The sequence below is a fragment of the Ochotona curzoniae genome, unplaced genomic scaffold, assembly GCF_017591425.1.
Source record: "Ochotona curzoniae isolate NIBS_2020 unplaced genomic scaffold, NIBS_Ocur_1.0 contig_3819, whole genome shotgun sequence".
Taxonomy (NCBI): Eukaryota; Metazoa; Chordata; class Mammalia; order Lagomorpha; family Ochotonidae; genus Ochotona; species Ochotona curzoniae.
In genome coordinates this window covers 48,358,832-48,372,175 of record NW_024466004.1, presented here as the reverse complement: position 1 = coordinate 48,372,175, position 13,344 = coordinate 48,358,832, and the positions used below count along the sequence as shown (strand labels likewise).

Genomic DNA, 13,344 nt, shown 5'->3' with positions numbered 1-13,344 from the left:
CAGCTAGTGTAGGGTCAGGTTTGGTCTACCATCTGTACTAGCTAACACACATACCAGAATTATGCATCTACCTGATCAGTTCCACTCCCAAGCCCATCTCTCACATGTACTGATGAGTACTGTGACCTAGTTCAGCCCAGCCTGCCATAAGCCTGGCCTTCAAGCACATCAGCAGGTGCTACAACCTAATTAGAGTAACCCCTTAATAACACCAACAAGCTCATCCCCAGCCCTGGTTTTTGTATGTTCTGGCATTTGCTGCAGCCTAACTGTATCTGTCCCACATCCCATCTTGCTCTCGTACACACCTCTGGGTGTTGCAGCTTAGCTCAGCCCAGCCCGACCCCAAAGCCAGCCCACATGCTTACTGATGGTTACTGCCTCCTTGCCCCACCTGTGCTCATTAGTGGGAGCTGCAGCCTAGAAGAGTAGTGCTCAGTTTCCCTACCAGGCCCTCTCCTAGCCCCAGGAGGTACTGATTGACACCCAAGCGCTGTGCTGCAAGTTGGTGCTGTGGCCTAGCTTGGCTGGCCTGCACCCATTCTGGCTCTTGTGTATGCCAGTGGGTGCCAAAACCTAGCCCAGCCTGGCATATCCCCAGAAGGGCCCACCTCTAGTCCCAGCTCTCATTATCACCCGTGGGAACAGCAGCCCATCAAGGGAGTTCACTAAGTTCCCAAACTAGCCTTGCTGCCAGCCCTGGCTCTGTGTGCCAGCAGGTGCTGCATCCCTGTCTGAGATACCCCACCCCAGTCCCAGCTCTCTCAGGTGGGTGCAGCAGTCTAACCCAGCCTGGCCCACCACCCCCAACCTAGCTCTCATGTGAAGTGGTAGATGCCACAGCCTAGCACAGCCTGTCCCACACCCATTTATGGCTCTCATAAGAGTTAGCAGGTATTAACAGCTGGCATGGCCTGCCCCCAGTCCCAGTTACTGTGCTCCCCAGTGGGAGCTGATGCTAGCAGGGGAGTTCCCCTAACAGGCCCAGGATCTCAGGGTGCAAGCCCCAGCTCGACATAGTCTGCCCTCAGTCTTGGCATTTCCATGTGCTGGCAGGCACTGCAGCCTTTCCCAGCCCGGCTTCCTCCCAGTACCAGCTGCTGTGAATTTCAGGTGGGTTCCGATTAGGTGGGTTCCAAGGTCCACCCTGGCTTGGCCCATCACTACTCCCCACCTTTCCAGGCAAACCAACAGAATCTGCAGTAGTTCCACAGAGGGTAGCCCATAGGTTCCCTACAGAATCTGGCTCCAGATCCAGTCCTCTTGTCTTCTTGTGGGTATTGCAGCACAGCCTGATGTGGCCCATTCCCTGCCCTGACACATGTGGGCTGTGCGTGTGGTGGGGGAGGAGGCGGTGCTAATTTGTCCAGCCCAGATCTTCCATATGGGTGAGTGCCTTGGCCTGACCCAGACATTCATCAGATTTCTCTCCTCTAAACCACCCTGTCTCAGTTCCCTCAGCTATCTGTGATTGGTCCATGAAAGCCCCCGAAGTCATTCATCCATTGTCAAATATGCCCTCAGCCTCTGTCACTCCAATACATCCCCAGACAACATTTCCCAGGGCAATCTGCAGTTCCCCCTTCCGGGGGCTGGAGTGATATGTACTGGCCCAGCATTCCCTGCCTTCCCCACATAGCTTTGAAAAAGAAAAATAGGATATAATAGACAACTGTACTGGCACCCTGGTATAGTTAATATTAATTTGGCATTAACCAGGCCAAGAATACCCACCAACCTTGGCTGCTTTTCTCCCAGCAATGTAACACTTGCCTAGGTACGTGGCAACTTAGGCAGTTGCCTACAGCTAGGGAATTGTAAGTTATCTTTGCAGATTCTGTTTCAGGTTGTACACAATTTTTGCTTTCTTTTTAGAAAATATTCTTGTATGTAATTGTTCCACACAGACAATTCATAGACAAACACTTCAGTCACTTTAGCCTTGATATTTTCTTATTAAATAAACAGTAGCTAGGCAGTATCAAAACATCTATTGAATAAGAATAAAGAAAACTTGGTATCATTTGCCTTTATCATTATTACTTTCTATGAATGTTCCAAATGTTCTCGATGCTTTGAGAAACTTTTAAGACAAATGTTAAGAATCTTTACTCCTGGGATTGACTTGTTGGTGAAGTAGGTTAGATCACTGCTGTGATGCCAATATTTGGTGACTGTTGGTTCGAGTCCTGGCTGCTGCACTTCTGGCCCAGCTCCCTGCAAATGCACTAGGGAAAAGCAGCTGAAGATAACCCAAGTACCTGGGTCCCTGTCACTCACATGGGAGACCTGGATGGAGTCCCAAGCTCCTGACTTTGGCCTATTCCAGTCCTGACTGTTGCAGACACTTGGGGAATCAATTAGCAAATGGAACATATTCTCTCTCTCTCTCTCTCTCTCTCTCTCTCTCTGTGTGTGTGTGTATAACTATGCCTTTGAAACAAACAAATGTATTCATAAAAGAAGAAACCATTAGTCACTTTTTTCCCTATCAGTTAATTAGCTCATCATTAACAAAAGGTTTTCCTTGCTTTGTCATAAATCAAGTTGTTTGACTACAACTTAAATTCTTTTTTAGTTTTATTTATTGGAGACATTTAGAAAAAACAGAGACAACCCTATCTTCCAGTTCACTCTTCAAATGCTCGTAATGACTGAACTGGCCCAGATCAGAGTGAGGCCATGGCAAGAGCCAGAGCCAAGAATGCAACCCAAATCTCCTGTGTAAGTGGCAGGGACCCAATTACTTGGGCTACTACCATTACATTATTTTTACAAATTAATTTTGCCGGGGCTGGCATTGTGGTGTAGCAGGTAAAGCTGCCAGTGATAATTGCCATCCCATATGGACACTGGTTTGAGTCCTAGCTGCTCCACTTCTGACTCAGCTCTCTGCTAAAGCCCAGGATGAGCAGTAGAGGAGGGCCCCAAGTGCTTGGTATCCTGAAACCACATGGGAGGTCCACATTGAGGCTCCTGAATCCCAGTCTTGACCTGGCCCAGCCTTGACTGTTGAGGCCAGTTGGGGAATGACCTAGCAGATAGAAGATATCTCTCTCTCTTTGTAATTCTGCCTTTGAAATAAATAAATCATTAAAAATTAATCAATTAATTCTGCTGTGGTAAAATATTGTGTTTTAAATATTCAGTGGGGCCAGCACTGCTGTGTAGTTGATTAATCTACATCCTGAAATGCCATCCTCCCATACCAGATTGCTGATTTGAGTCCCAGTGGCTCTACTTCTGAACTAACTTCCTGTTAATGTGCCTTGGAAGGTACCAAATGATGGCCCAAACATGTGGAACCCTGTCACACCTGTGGGAGTCCAGCAGTGAGTTCCTTGGCTGCTGGCTTCCATCTGGGTCAGACCTTGCTATTGGTGGCCATTTGGAGAGTGAACCAGTAGATGGAAGTCTTCTATGTGTGTATGTGTATTACTCTGCCTTCATAGAAGTAAATATATAAATAAATCTTAATAAATAAATTTTCTAATTTTTCCTATGATTTACTCTTGCCAATTTTGAGTATTATAAGAGCCAACACTGAAGCATAACAGATAAAACCAGTGCCTATGGGCCTGGTACTCCATTAACATGCCAGTTAGAGTCCCAGCTTCTCCAATCCAGCTCCCTGCTAATGTGCCCGAGTAATCAATGTAAGATGACTCAAGTGTGTGAAACCCTGCTCCCATGTGGAGACCCAGAAGATGCTCCTGGCTCCAACTCCAGACATTGTGGCCATTTGGGGGAGTGAACCAGAGGATGGAAAATCTCTAACTCTGTCTTTCAGGTTGGCCTCAAGTCTCCATTCACCCAGATTTTTGCTGTCATTGTTTGACTGGGATAGTTGTTCAGCTTTTTCAGTTCTCCTTCTTCTGCTTTGGTACCTAATGAGGCATATTCTCCATGTGCATCAGAGTCCGCATCCACTGTTCTGCCTTTTTCACTTGTAAGCTGGCCCAAGGACCCAGATTAAGCAAAATGAGACTCACTGGATCCCATGCTCCCAGGGTTCATGAACCTGGCACCCACCATGCAGGCACACCCAAGGACCTGGGTCAGATAACATGAACCCGCTGGATCCCCCGCCCCTGGGGCTCACAATCTCAGTACTCACAGACCCCTGGTTAGCATGGCTCACCTTACCTCAGGATCCACTATTGTGTTGCACAGCCTGGCTCAGTACAGCCTGTCCCAGTCCCAGCTCCTGCTGGTTAGTGCTACAGCCTAGTCCAGTCCAGCCAGATCTCTGTCCCAGCCCTAATGTGAACTGGCTGATGTTGCAGGCCAACCTGCCCCCGCCTGCACCCTGTCCTGGTTCATAGTTCTGCCAGTGGATGTTATGAACTGGTCCAGCCTGGTTCATCTCTAGACCTGATCCACATGTATTTTGGTGGTTATTGTAACCTGGCATGGTCCAGGCTGTTCCTTGTCTTGGTTCTTGCACTCACCTGCAGGACTGCATCCCATCGAAGGAGTTTCTTAAACTTCTGTAACGGGTTTCCTCTCAGTAGCAGATCTCACATACAACAGTGGGTCTTTGACCCAGGTTGACTTTGTCCACCTCTTGTCCTAGCAGGAACAGTGCTAGTACTGTTCCACACCCATTCTGGTTCTTACTGTTGGGTGCTGCAACCCAGACACACCTGGTCCATAGCTAAGCACAGCTGTTGCATGGAGTCAAGACCTAGTCCAGTCTGTTCTACACCCATCCTGGCTCTCATGAGTACCAGTGGGTGCTGGAGTATAGCCTTGGGTGCTGGAGTATAGCCTTATCTGTCACTCCCCAGATCCAGTGCTCACCTATACCGAGGGATACTGTAACCATGTCCAGCCCAAACTCAGCTGGACCATCCCGTTAGCTCCCCAGCCAGGCCTGTCCCCATCCACAGATCTTGGACATGCCAACTGAGATTGCAGTTCCATGGGGTGAGTCCACATATCTCCCATAGATTCTCTACCAGACCCGTTTCTCTCACATGCTGGTTATTGACATAACCTATTCTAACATTATCCATCGCCTGTTCCAGTTCTCACTGGGGAATACTGTGATTTTGCCCTGCCATGTAGGCCCCAGTCTTAGTTCTATGTGCACTAATAGAGTGGTGCTTGGTGATGGTTGATGTTAACTACCCCAGCTCAGGTCTCCCATGTGTACTCATATTTCAGCCTGACCATTAAAGGCCCCCTTCCAAATCATTTGGTCTCAGCCCCTCACTTACTTACATGTGCAGTGGCCTTATCCATGGAAGTCCCTCAGAAGTAATTCTGCACATGAGCGTGAACCCTCAGGTCATCGCTCACCCCTACTTGTGTGATCCCCCGGTCCCCTGCAAATCCACACCCCTAAGCCCCCAGAGTAAACTGCCAGGTAGCCCAAGGGCTTTGTCTGGCTTTGACCTGGGCGTATAAGTGAATCTTAAAATAATAATAATAATAATAATAATAATAATATTGTGATGAGCACTAAATCTTACAATCCCAACACATAATATTGTTTTTAAAAAGCTGTAGCAAGTGCCTGTGTATTAAATAGCGTATCTTACAATCTACCATCTAGTTTGATAGTAGAATAATCCAGACTCTGTTGTGCCCTGAAATATATGATTTGAAGTCCACATTTCCCCTTTTTTATCTTGCACTGACCAGATTTTTTTTCACTAGTGAACAATATAGAATTACTGTGGCATGACAATATACATGGCACTGAATGTACTCGTGATTATAATTGCGTGAATGTAGCTTGTAGGATGGCCTGCACAAGAGGAAATGAGGAGAGCACCAAAGAAGTCTCAGTTGCTGACACACAACTCTGCCATTGTGTTGTAACATTAATCACAGACACATGGGAATGACTGAACAAGCTGGTTTCCAATAAAAATTTATTTTTTTCATATGCCACTATTCATCCTTTCATTTTTTCCTGGCCATTAGAATCACAAAGCCATTCTTCGGGAGCAGGCTTGATTTTGCTAGCTGAACATGTGATCCCTATTGCAGGGCACTCTCATATCTGTTGGTAAATCCAGGCTTGCCTCTTCCTAATTTTGTAAACCACCTTGGAATCTGGTCTCAGAGGTTACTGCTCTTATTTTGCAATTTAGGTTTAAGAATGAGGAGCGGTATTTTCTTGTCCTAGAGAAGCCCACAATGTTTATCATAACAGGAAAGAATTTATGTGGATTCTCTGTTTAGGTATGAATGAAGCTAAATGACTTACTGGTAGCTTTGACAACTAAAATTTTTGTAAAATCACTCAACATTTTACTTAAGTATAATAATTTTCCCAGAGGTTAGTAATAGATATTTCCTTGATCTTATTTGAAAGCATAAAGGATCTTTTCAGTACACATTGCTCTGAAATAAATTCTTACTAATATGTAGCTCACTTTAGTGTTCCACAATATTCTCCAACAATATTCAGCTACAATGTTCACCTTTTCCAATGAAATAGTTAGGTTTAGCCAACCTTACCAGGCAAACACTGATTTCCTCAGAAATATGTTTATCTTTTTTTTTTTTTTTTTTGGTGTTTTCCGGCCACTGAAGACTTACGTTTTGTAAATGCTGAGACTTACCAAAAAGAATCAGTAAAAAATTACATTTTGCTACCATGGATACAAATATTGAATGTTTGACTTTTCACTTTCTGGTTTTTACTCTAAGATGCTAAAGGATACCTGTTAGTGACGGTCATCCTTATTTTCAAAGCTGTTTATCAGCCTTGCATCTAGTTTCCTCCCCTTTTAACAGATCGTTAAAAGGAAAAGTTCCTTTTAATCACCCTGAAAATCTTGTCAATGACCCTTAACTGCCACTCTTCACTTGCTTGGGTTCTTGACAGAAGGCTGCTAGAAACCTCAGCTGCAACTACTGAACCGTAGCTCTTAGAATTCCTCTGTAGCAATAACCAATCATCTAGCACGGATCATTCAATCAGAGATAAAGATTTCTCTTATTTTCCTATAAATATTGAGGCTTAGATTGTTCCTTTGGTCCAACGGAAAGCATGCTTAAGATCTTTGCCTGTTAGCTTATTCTTTTTTCTTTTATTTAATGTAAGAATAGATTTCATGTATTTCCTAGATGCAAGCCTAAGAAGATAACCATACTTCCCTTTGTCACCTCCTCCCGCCCTCAATTCACCCTATTGTGGGGTTAATATGCAAATTATATGTATATGTGTGTGTGTGTGTGTAGATAAATAGAAAGAAAGAAAGAAAGAAAGAAAGAAAGAAAGAAAGAAAGAAAGAGAAGAAAGAAAGAAAGAAAGAAAGAGAAGAAAGAGAAGAAAGAAAGAAAGAAAGAAAGAAAGAAAGAAAGAAAGAAAGAAAGAAAGAAAGAAAGAAAGAAAGAAAGGAAAGAAAGAAAGAAAGGGAAGAAAGAGATTATCACTGGTCACATTTGCCATGCTAATGTGCCTGGGAAGGCAGTGGGAGATGGCCCACATTCTTAGCACCCCACTATCCCATGGAAAACCTAGATAGAGTTCCTGGCTCCTGGCTTTAACCTGATTCAGTCTTGGCTGTTGAGATCATTTGAGGCATGAACCCACAAGCTGAAGTTTCCTCTCTCCTCTCTCATTCTGCCTTTCAAATAAATGATCTTTAAAAAGTCATATAATATAAAAATGGAAAATCCTGTTAATGTTAACATTTTCACAGTGAGTTTTCTCTTACAATTTTAACTTTTTGTCTGTATGAAGAGCTGTTTTGCATTTTGTGTGTACAGTTTAAGAAGACAGTCCCACTGTGCTTACTCCCCAGCTCTGCCTACCCCAATACTCTTCTCTCCCTCTTTCTCTTCAGCAGTATTTGCAGAGCCATATTTTTAATATACTTTATAATCATAGACTTGATTTTCCATTAATCATACTATTCAACAATTAAAAAGTATAGTTTTTTGACCTTTGAACACATGATTGCTCACATCTTCCTCTTCCTGGATGATGCTTAGAGACGGTCAGGATGGTCCAGAGTTTGACCTACCACCGTAGGTTTTCCTATAATACAGCCTCCAACAAAAGCAGACTGTCCCAAACTCCTGGAAACAGAACTGTCTACCTTTATATTAAGAAGGTTAGGAAAGTCCCCAAATTTGAATATGGCATGTGCCTAGGCTGCCTGTGAGGGGTTTGTGCCATGAGCCCTAAAGTCTTGATGAGATTGTGTAAGACAAAAACAAAACAAAACAAACAAAAAACCATGTGCACAGGGCCTATGGTGGCTCCATGTGTGCTAAGTGTGTCTGTGACAGGGTCAGGCAAGCGGGCTTTCCTTACTGTGGAGCGGGAACTCATTGTGCAAGTGCTAAAGGCACAAGCAGAGACTCAGCTAAATAAAAGCATGAAATTTTGAGTAATTAAAAATTCAAAAATAAATAAATAAAAACAAATTAAAATGTCCACAAGACCTAGTTCCACTGGAGTATAAACACAGGCTAAAAATGGCAATTCTCCCCTAAAGTGACCATTTCATTCCTGTATTTGTGTGTGTGTGTGTGTGTTCTGGGTTAGTTGCCACTTATTCGAGAAGTATATTTGTTTATTTCATACAGGCTTATTTCAACAAGCATAATGGTTTCCGGTTGTATCCATTTTATTGTAAAAGCCAAAATTTCTTTTTCTATGGCTGAGTAGTATTCCAAAGTATGTATGTACATATGTGTGTATATATATATATTATTCATGTAGTCATATACTCAAATATACATGTCTATACACACACATACACATACACACACATACATATACCATTTTCTATATATTTGGCCAAGTAATATAAATTAACTATGTCTTCACAGAATTTTAAAGGAGAAAAGCAGTCACATAAAGAAACGTATTAAGTAGAATATGCCAAATGACGTTAGCTTGGGTGCACACTAAATCTAAAATGTTAAGTCCCCAATTAAATATGTTATAAGCTGAATTCACACTGTTAGTTCTTTCTACAATTTCATCCATTTTCCCAAATTCAGATGTATTTACTGAGGGCCAGCATAGGGTCATAGTAGGCTCATCCTCTGCTTGTGGTGATGGCATCTTGTATGCATTATAGGTGTTTTGGACCACCGTGGATTGAGATTCTCCACAATCCCAGCATCAAATATGAGCATCAGTTTGACTCTCAACTATTGCACTTAGGGTTCAGCTCCCTGCTAATGTGCCTGGGAAAGTAACAAAAGCGCCTGCGCCCTGCCTCCCACCTGAGAGACTTGGGTGCAGGTCAGGCTCCAGGCTTTGATCCGGTCCAGTCACTGCTGTTGCAGCTGTTTGGGGGTGAATCAGCAGATGTTTCACAGTAACTCTCTAACACTTCCCTTCATATAAATATTCTTTTTTTTTTTTTCTTTATTTTTTTTTTCTTTTTTATTATTATTGTTGCTTACTTTGTATTATGTAGTACAGCTCCATAGGCGCTGGGGATTCCCCCCACCCCTCCCACACCCCTCCCCCCATGGTGGATTCCTCCACCTTGTTGCATAACCATAGATCAAGTTCAGTTGAGATTCATTGCTTGCAAACACATGCCTAGCATAAAGTTCCGTGTCCTATTGTCCAGATAAGTTCAGTGGCCTCTTGGGGAGACCTTCTATGGTCTGAAGATAGGTCTAACAGAGTAAAGATCCGGTCAGTTAAAAGCCCCAACAAGGCCTCAGTATCATTATACAACATTATGGAATTAATTGACATAGTATTGGGTAAACAATATGTTAAAAATAATGCAAGTTCCATTCTTTGAGACATCTGGGTTGAGACAGTATCAATGACAGGTTCAAAAAATAACAAACAACCAAACAAAAATTACACGTTAAATCAAGGCAAACATGTGGTATCTAATCTTTTGGGATTCACTCATTTCCCTTAGCATTATAGTTTCCAGTTGTGCCCATTTAGCCACAAAGAACTGCATTTTGTTTTTTTGAGAATCAATAGCATTAAAGATGAAAAAGGCAACATAACAACAGACACTGCAATCATTAAGAAAATAATTAGAAATTACTACAAAGAACTGTACTCCCACAAATTTGAGGACCACCAAGAAATAGAAAAGTTCTTGGACTCCCACCACCTACCAAAACTCAGTCCGGAGGCAACTGCAGAATTAAATAAACCCATAACCGAGGTAGAGATTGAAACAGTCATCAAGGATCTCCCAACGAAAAAAAGCCCAGGCCCAGACGGCTTCACTACAGAATTCTACAAAACATTCCGAACAGAACTAACCCCAATCCTCTACAAGCTCTTCAAAACAATAGAGGAGGAAGCAACCCTCCCAAACTCATTCTATGAAGCCAACATCACCTTAATCCCAAAACCGGACAGAGAACCATCAGAGAAGGAAAACTACAGACCTATTTCTCTGATGAACATTGATGCTAAAATTCTCAACAAAATCCTAGCCAATAGAATTCAAAAAATCATCAGACAGATCATTCATCCGGATCAAGTAGGATTCATCCCTGGAATGCAGGGATGGTTCAATATTCGGAAATCCATAAATGTTATAAACCATATAAATATTCTTTAAGAAATAATAAAAATCTTTTTATTTAGGAAGGTTTAAAGCTAACTAATACTTTGGCAATAGGATTAAAAATATTCTGAATATATTCATATCAAAATTATAAAACAGATATACTAAAAATACTTTCAGAGTATCATTAATTCTTATTTTGACACATTTCTAAATTCAATTTTTATTCATTTATTACATTTTTAGGATGTGTGTTTATGCTTGACTTTCTAAAATTTTGTGACATGTGAATCCTAGCTCAGTAACTCTGAATGCCGAAGGAACTGTTGTACCATCTGATCATTTTAAACACTTGTATGTGGAATTTCACTGTCGTGTAATTGATATGCTGTGCTAGGTCAATAAGTTATCTTACTCATTAAGTATACTATAATAGAAAATCAAATGCTGATCAGTGATTACAGGTGTATGCAGCATATTTTTAAGAGTATAGTAACAACAGTTTACTATGACTAGCATCTGCTTGGCTAACCCCAGAGAATGAATAAATGAGTAATTAAGAAAAATATTTGTTCCCCAATAGACACTTTTACGAGAATCCTATTATTCATGCAGTCATATACTCAAATATACATGTCTGCTTATTTCAGCCTCTCCAGTAAACAAGTGTTTATCTGGTTAAACTTTTTTAGTGAGACATCATGCTCCTGCTGCGCTTTCCATAAATATCTTCCCATTGCTGCCTAAGATTACAGCATAGGTTAAAAAGGCTTCACACTAATGCAGCTTATTGCAAACCGTTGTTCTCACTTCAGATGTTTATCCCAAAGGAAGAATTGATGTCTTTTGAAATTCTGAAAATTTTGCTTAAAAGTCAGATTCATCTACTAAAACTAAAAATAAATGTTCTTAAGTTATTATCATAGGGAATATTTATAAAGTTTAAATACCTTGAAATATGTGTGCCTGGCATGTTATTTTTCACTTTTAGCAGTACATGCCTGACCACGGGAGAAACAGTATAAAGGTGCTAGAGAATATATATTTTTTTATTTTGATAATCTTTACATTGTTGATTAAGGCTCAAATGGTCAAGGGCTACAGCAAAGTGGGTAAAACCATTGTTTCCACATCCTATTTTTTCCTTCCTGTATCTCAGGGAAGAGAAGAGACAAAGGAAGAAGCCACAACCACCTTCCCAACCATCCCAGGGTCCCTGATGTGGAGCATGCTCCGAGGGCACTGCTCAAGTGGTTTTGATAGTTCAACAGTTCTGAATTGCTGCCAATCTTGACATTCCAGCATGGTGAAATCTCTTCAGAATCCACTTGCTCAGATTTTCACTTCCAACACTATGCTGGGGTGGTTGACCAATTTGTTCTGTGTCTGTTGTGGTACCAGGTGTCCTATGCAGGCTCCAATGTACTACCATATCCTCCATGCACACCTGGATATGCTGTCCACTGCTCTGTCTGAGCCAGTAAGGAGGCTCAGCTTTGACACATGCACTCCATGGCAGACCATGAAACCTGATCAACTTAAAAATCAGCCTGCTATGGATTTATTGGATTTATTGGATTTCAAGTTCTGCCCGTGTTTGCCTAGACAGGGCCAGCTCAAATGATTTTACAGGCCTCATTTGGCCTCTCATCTGGACGCTTCCCCACTCCTCCTATGTGATTATGTGTAGGAAATAGCTGAAAGAGTGTTTAATATTTAAGTTTTTTGTCTCCAAATCCCTGTAGAATCTAATACTAGGTAGACCCTAGAGAAGTAACACCAGGTAGGCCAAGTAGTTTAAACAATGTAAGCCCTACAAATTATTATGATGATAATATTTTTTTAAAAGCTTATGTATTCAGTATGGGAGGGGTGGGGGGAATCCCCAGCGCCTATAAATCTGCACCACATAATACAATGTAAATAACAATAAAATTTAAAAAAAAAAGAAAAAAAAGCTTATGTATTCAAATCCTACATATTTAGTATAATAATTTAATATTAGTTGCTAATACTGTGCATTCTGGAGCTGAGATTATGGTGTAGTAAGTAAAGCTGCCACCAGCAACATAGGCATGTCTAGGCATACCAGTTCAAGTCACAGCCACTCGATTTCCAATACAGCTCTCTATTTATGGCTTAGGAAGAGCACTGGAAAACGAACCAAGTGTTTGGATCCCTGCCACCGATGCTGCGAGTGTTGGTTAAACTCCTGACTTTGGCCTGGCCCAGGGTGAGCCATTACACTCATCTGGCCACTGAACAGGCATATGCAAGATCTCTGTCTCTCAGTCTTCTCTCTCTGTAACTCTGCCTTTCAAAATAAACTTAAAAAAAAAAAAAGTCTGTGCTTCCCAGTCCTCCTCTGATTTTGTGTCTGTGTTTTGCTCTCATGTATTTATTTTGTCACCACATTTAGTGGTAGGACCTCTGTCACTGATCATATTAGGTTCATGCATACACTAAAATGTTCTATTGAGAATGCCCTTCCTCACACACCAGGATCCTCACCCACTCCAGTTCTCACTTTCTACATGTCTGCTCAAATGATGCCCCCTAGGAGAGGCCTTCATCAATCATACAAAATAACTAATGTGTTTCACTCTACCAATAATTCACTAGGCCCCATTAGCTACTATATTTTCATGTGTTTCATTTATGACTATTTGAGGTATGTTCATTCCTATGTACCTTTCTATGAAGTTGAGCAAAAAATTTTTTATTTTGTTCTCTGTTGTATTACCAGGATTTAGAATAGTACCTAATAAATAGAACATATTCAACCAATATTTGTTGAACAAGTACTAGAGTGTATTCACAGTTTGTTTGGTCTCTATTGTAAGATAAAACTATTACGATCCATGTTTAT

General features: G+C 41.6%; 1 pseudogene; it reads left to right on the top strand.

Annotated features, from left to right (window-relative positions):
- The first annotated feature begins 7,942 nt into the window (after positions 1–7,942).
- On the top strand, positions 7,943–8,357 carry LOC121158651 (annotated as a pseudogene).
- The last annotated feature ends 4,987 nt before the right edge of the window (positions 8,358–13,344 follow it).